The following is a 7,343-nucleotide window of genomic DNA, read 5'->3' on the forward strand; positions in this document are numbered from 1 at the left end:
AATCATGGAAAATTAGCCCACTGGACAAATATTAGCCCCTAAAATTTTCCATTACCCACATGGATGTTGTGACGATTGCACCTAGGTACGTGAGTAGACCTTGCATTACTTCTGCATTTCCATTTCATGCCAATCAATCTTATGACTCATTACAGGTATTTCATATTATTTACCAGTGTTTTACATTTCATACAATTTTACATAGTAGAATTTAAAAATATTTTCAAATCTGATAAAATTATGTTATTTACTTTTTCAATTTTAGATTGTAGAATTTAAGAATATTTTGAAATCTGATGAAATTATATTATTTTTATTTTGAAACTAAGATAAATTGAAAATTTCTAAAATTGTTTTGAAACCCTAAAATTTATTATAAAAATTATAAATTTTCAAAATATTGTGATAAAATAGATAATATTATAAATTTTCCCTATTAAAACGTTTCTTTAGCCGATCTTCCTGCAACATGCGCATTGAACCTCGGATTTTTCTTATATGTCAATGTTTCTCTCAATATTATCCAAAGGCTGTAATATTTTGTTTTCTGGTTCCCTCTTTATATTTGGCACACTCATTATCTTGGCCCAGTCACAAGCACACAGCTGCTCTCTTTTATGATTTCCATGTCAACTCATGGGCACATATGCTCTCTTTATGTTCCACATGCTGCTGTCTATTCTACACAATCATATGCGCTCATCCGGATCCATTTATATATGTATTTTCTTCCCTCGTCTATTCTGACCGAGGTCAAGATGCCTTATATTCAGACCATTATACCAAGACTGCGGTCTTCAATTGTATCCATGATCCATATATTTCTCTCAATATATAACATGCTGATTTTTTCTTACTGGAAAAAAAACTAATTTCCAATCCTACAATTTGAATTCTTATCGAACTTCTTGTCACAGTGGGTTTTCTCACTTCTTAGAACAGTTTCCTAATCCTATACACTCATATCAATATGTTGAACTAATTATATTGGTTGTAAACTTGATTTTATGGTGGCAGGTACGACGATAAACACTACAGTGTGGTTTTCGTGCCAACCTCGTTTAAAAAATTCTCGGATGTAGGTTTATGTTGCAAATATGGGCTGGAAGACATTTTCGATGACACCATTAAGTGTGCCCAATCTTATGGACGATAACAATAGTTTTAATGGAAAATTTTATTATTATTAAGGAGTAAGCCAAGAATCGAAAACCTCGAACATTTCAATGTTATTGAGCATCGTTTTTGACGTAGCCACCAGGATTACTCTTATGTCCATAAGGACATATAGTAAACGCCCTAATGACTTGAACTAATTGTAACTTTCAAACGAGAAGTTCTTCTCCTGTAGAATGATATTGTGGAGTAGACACTAACTATTTTTAAGAATCTCAAAATGTCCAGGAAGATTGAATCTATACACAATTAAAAAAAATAAAATAAAAATATATTAAATATTTACTTAAATTAAATATTCATTAGTTTTATTTTTATTTCCTTATAATTTAAACTAATATATATATATATATATATATATACAAAATCAAATTACTAATGTAAAATATTAATTTAAAAAAATAAAATCAAATTACTAATGTAAAATATTAATTTAAAAAAATTAAAAAATTAAAAATTAAATTAAAATTAAAATTAAAATTAATTTAAAATTACAATAAAATTAAACTAAATCTGTATTTAAAATAAATCTTAGACTAAATAAATCCACCCAATAAAAATATTGAACCGTTCCAAATTACAACTATACCCTTCCAAGGACAATCTATTCATTTGTGAGTATGGTAATCAATGATAATAATCATCTTTCGCATACTCATATCAGTGTGAAAAGCACATCTGGGCTGCTTTAAAGCTTGCTTGTTGAGTTTTTGTGGACTGGCTTTCTAGAGGCTTTTTTAGTGGACTTGAATAAATTTTTCCGAAAGTTTCTTAGTGGTTATGTGAATATGGAGTTGGACACTTAAAATGATAGATTTTTTTTTCTAAAAAATCTAACATGGAACGAAATTGAAGATCAAATAGCTATGGTTCATTAAAATCTAACGATTTTATAAATGGAGAGAAATCAGAGGAAGATGCTTCCACTCAATTTGTTCTCAGTGCAAATCGATATAAAAAAGTGGAGGATGTTATATGTGTTTATTTTTTCAATTAATTAAATACATCTAATTCAAACTCAAATGAAGTCAAAATGTGTAGACATGTTTTTTAATTCTTTATATTGTTTTTATTTAGTAATTTGTGTGTATTTGGTTCTTTCCGGCTTGTAGATACTTACGTTATGAAAATACAAAGAATCCAAAAAGATCAACAACCAACCAAAAAAAGAGTCCACACCAACCCAAAAAAAAAGTCTACACCAAAGCATATATATAGATGAATGAGAATGTTAAGAAAATTTAATATTATTTTTAAAATTATTTAAGATAAATTTATTTCTTTATAAATAATTTGTTATATCTATTACATAATACTTTTTTAATATTTTTTTCAAACACTTTAAAATTTAATTAACATTTTTAATTGGAATTTAAAAATATAATAATTTTCTTAAATCATTACAAAAATATTTTTAAATTCTAAAAATTATTTTAATACAAATTTATTATTATATAAGATATTATACAATAAAAGATATTGAGAAAAATATAATATTGTTTTCAAACATATTTAATATAAATTTATGTTAAATTAATAGATTAATATGAAATAATATTAACATATTTTTTCCCATAAAAATAATATTTAGATATTATTTTCTCTCTTCTTTTCAATTATAAAAATAATATGTTAAAAAATCTTAATTAACATTTTGTTTTTTTTTAATATTCAGTAGACTATGTTTATTTTTCAATGAATTATTGAATTTTTTATAATTTAAATTATCGTTATGGACCAAAATAATAGCACTATCAAATATTAAAATACACACCAATTTAAATAATCATTTTTTTTAAACGACATTTAAAATCTTGATTATATATATATATATATATATATGAGAGAATATTAAGAAAAAATTAATATTATTTTTTTAAATTATTAAACATAAATTTTTTTCTTTATAAATAATTTATTATACTTATTACATAATGTATGTTTTTTTTTAATATTTATTTTTCCAACATTTTAAAATTTAATTAACATTTTTAATTGGAATTTAAAAAGATAATAATTTTTTTTTTAAATCATTCGAAAACATTGTTTGAAATCATTTTAATATAAATTTATTATCATATAAACTATTATATAATAAATCAATATAGAGAAAAATATAATATTATTTTTAAACTTACTTAATATAAATTTATGTTAAATTAATAAGTTAATGTGAAATAATATTAACATATTATTTTTTCTCTTCATTTAAATTATAAAAATAATATGTTAAAAAATCTTAATTAACATCTTATGTATTTTAATGTTTAATAGACTAGGTTTATTTTTCAATGAATTATTGTTTTTTTATATAATTTAAATTATGATTATTCACTAAAATAATGAAACTATCAAATATTAAAATACATATCAATTTAAATAATAATTTCAAAAAATTAGTATATATATATATAACTCATAACAGAATGTTGGAAAATTTAATATTATTTTTAAAATTTTTTAATATAAATTTATTTCTTTATAAATAATTTATTATACTTATTACATCATTTTTTTTTAATATTTGTTTTTTTAACATTTTAAAATTTAATTAACATTTTTTAATTGGAATTTAAAAATATAATATTTTTTTTAATCATTCAAAAACAATGTTTTAGATATTTTTAAATTCTAAAAATCATTTTAATATATATTTATTATTATATAAATTATTATTTAATAAAAAAATATTGAGAAACATATAATATTGTTTTTAAACTTACTTAATATAAATTTATGTTAAATTAATAGGTTAATCTGAAAAAATATTATCATATTATTTTCTCCCTTCCTTTAAATTATGAAAATAATATGTTAAAAAATCTTAATTAACATCTTGATGATGATGATGATGATGATGATGATGATGATGATGATGATGATGATGATGATGATGATGATGATGATGATGATGATGATGATGATGATGATGATGATGATGATGATGATGATGATGATGATGATGATGATGATGATGATGAAGAAGAAGAAGAAGAAAGAAGAAGAAGAAGAAGAAGAAGAAGAAGAAGAAGAAGAAGAACGTCCGCTGAGACTATTTTTATTTTTCAATAAATTATTAACTTTTTTTATAATTTAAATTATGATTATGGATCAAAATAATGGCACTATCAAATATTAAAATACACCTCAATTTAAATAATCGTTTTAAAAAATTAACATTTTGATTGTTACACAAATAAAACTAATAAAAAAGTGTAAAAAAATTTAATATTATTTTTTAAATTATTTAACATAAATTCATTTCTTTATAAATAATTTATTAAATGTATTGCATAATGTTTTTTTTAAATATTTATTTTTTCAACATTTTAAAATTTAATTAACATTTTTTAATTGAAATTAAAAATATAATATTGTTTTTAAATCATTCAAAAACACATTTTTACATATTTTTAAATTCTAAAATTTATTTTAATATAAAATTATTATTATATAAACTATTATATAATAAAAAATTATTGAGAAAAACACATTTTTAAATTCTAATATTTATTTTAATATAAAATTATTAAATATATAAACTACTATATAATAAAAAATTATTGAGAAAAATATAATGGTGTTTTTAAACTTAAATTAATTTTATGTTAAATTAATAGGTTTTTATGAAATAATATTAATTTATTATTTTCTCTTTTCTTTTTAATCATAAAAATAATATGTTAAAAAATCTTAATTAGCATTTTTATTTTAATGTTGAGCCTCAATTATCATCATTATACACACTACTTAATATTTAAAAAGACATATATTAATTATTAATTGTAAAAATTGAAAAATTAAACAATTTCAAATTGGAATTGGAAAATGATAATATTATTTAAAAGAACAATTCAAAACTCTTAATAATAATAATAATATTTTATTAAAAAAAACAATTCAAAACTCATTTCTACTATACCAAATAATTACACTGCAATTTGTTTCACTTATCATTAAAATGTTACATTGGTTTTTCTAGTGTCAGATGTTCCATTAGTGTAACATCCCTAAATAACTCGGTGTAAAACTATACAGTTGAGTAAATAGTAATTCTTTTAAAAGATTACGAATTAGTTTAAAAACTAATTCTTGTTATTTGTAAAAACTAATTGAGGGGAATATTTTGGCTAATGGTGCGTGGAGCCCATTGGTCCTCTACACCTGTAATAACTGATTCTTGATATTGGAAACGGGATGAGAAACGAATGGTTCCAGGTTCTTGTGTTCAAAATCTTTCTCTGGTTTTTATGCGGAGAAGGTTTTAGTATTTGCATTTTTTGAGGTGTTTAAGATGTTTGTGCAGTTGTGACTCTTATTCGTGATTCCTTTCTGGCTAAGCTTTCATTGCTTTTGAAGGGAGCTGTAGCTCCTCCTGAACGATTTGAAGAGACCCTGCAAGATGAGTGAGTTCATGAAGGAGCAACTGTGGCGTCCTTAAAAATGGGCCAGAGTGGCTTCCTTGAAAATAGGCAAGAGCGTGCAACAGCAATCTGGTGGCTCATCCTTCGGTTTTCAAGGTGGATCTGAAGGCGAATATGAAGAGATCAACAGTTCTTAATACTCACGCCCAGATCTGACAGGAATTTCATTGTATATCCATGTCGATGTCTATTTCTACATGACTGTGACTATCTGCCGTTTGACCAAGAGGATCAGCGAGAAGATCCTCGAGTGACTATATGTCGTTCGACCAAGAGGGAAGATCCCCCAGAAAGGATGCCTGGACGAATGAAAGTCGAGGTCATGAAGGGATGTATTTACAGGGGAGACAGTGATATTTGTTACAGCCATGACAGGAACCGCCGAGGGGAGAGGCCTTTGAAGGCATAGTTCTGACAGGTGAAGGAGGCAAGGAGGCTGCCAAGGATAAGATAAGTAACTGCATTCTTTATAGAGAAAGAATTTTAGTGCATGCATTAAAAGAATGATTATTTTATATGTTTTCTTGGTAAGAGAATATGTTCATGCATGCAGTAAAAGAATGATTATTTTATATGTTTTCATGGTAAGAAAATATGTTAGTGCATGAAGTTAAAGATTGAATATTTTATGCGTTTTCTTGGTAAAGAAAGTATTTAAATGCATGCAATAAAAGATGATTATTTTATATGTTTCTTGGTAAATAAAATATGTTAATGCATGCAGTTAAAGATTGATTATGTTTTCATGGTAAAGAAAATAGGTAGTTCTTCTTATAAAGACTACATGCGAGTCTTGTGTGAGAAATGCTTGTCTCTTGTCATTTTCTTGGAATAAAATCCTTCCTAAATATAGCCCAATTATCTTCTTGAGAAAAGAAGGTGAAGCATATAAACGTCCTTAGGACATAGTGTGAAAAGTGGCCAAGTTTTCCTTGAATTAAAATATGTATTTTTATTTAAATAAAAGTTTCTTGAAAAAGATATATATGCTAATTGCATTATGATTCTAGCTAGTTTCTAAGTTTCTAGTGAAATGATTATACATTACATGCATGATTAAGATAGCTAAAGATGTGCTTCTAGGCACATAAATATTCATTTCTAATTTTCTTAAAAAAAGAGTATATTATATATATACATAAATATAACTTCATTTTAGAAAAGTGTGCATACTTCATGAACGCTTTTATGAGAGTTTTCTTGAAAAATAAAAATAGAGGTTCTTTCCTTTAAGGACACATATGAATAGTGTTCATACAAGAACAAGAATCCATACTTGTTTCATGAAACGACTATGTGCATTGAAGTAAAAATAATTGTGTTAGGGAAAAAACACATGTTGCATGCATATAAGGGTAGCTATTGTGACTTGGAAATATGGGTCTATGTGTACTTAAGAAAGTGATCATGTTAACTTTCTTGAAAATAATAATCTCTTGAAGAGATTGTCTTGTTAGAAGAGTTGTGTTGTTTTCTTGATTTTGATGCATAAAGGGTAAGTAAACCTTGTTTTTGTATCTTGATCTTTATGCGTAGAGATGAATATCTTTAATAATTTCTTGAAAGGGAATCTTGAGAAACCCTCATATAGGAAGATAGAGAAATGAGAATTATAATGACTTTCTTTAGGAAAGAAGTATGTGGTTTGTTGCATCAAATGATGGTAGTATTCTAGTGAAGGGAATATGTGTTGCATACATTAAAGAAGGGCTAATATGATAAGCAATGGTATGAACAAGGAAT

This window comes from Pinus tabuliformis, chromosome 5_1 (genome assembly GCF_031772625.1).
Source record: "Pinus tabuliformis cultivar Carrire ecotype Pingquan chromosome 5_1, CPIR1, whole genome shotgun sequence".
Classification (NCBI taxonomy): domain Eukaryota; kingdom Viridiplantae; phylum Streptophyta; class Pinopsida; order Pinales; family Pinaceae; genus Pinus; species Pinus tabuliformis.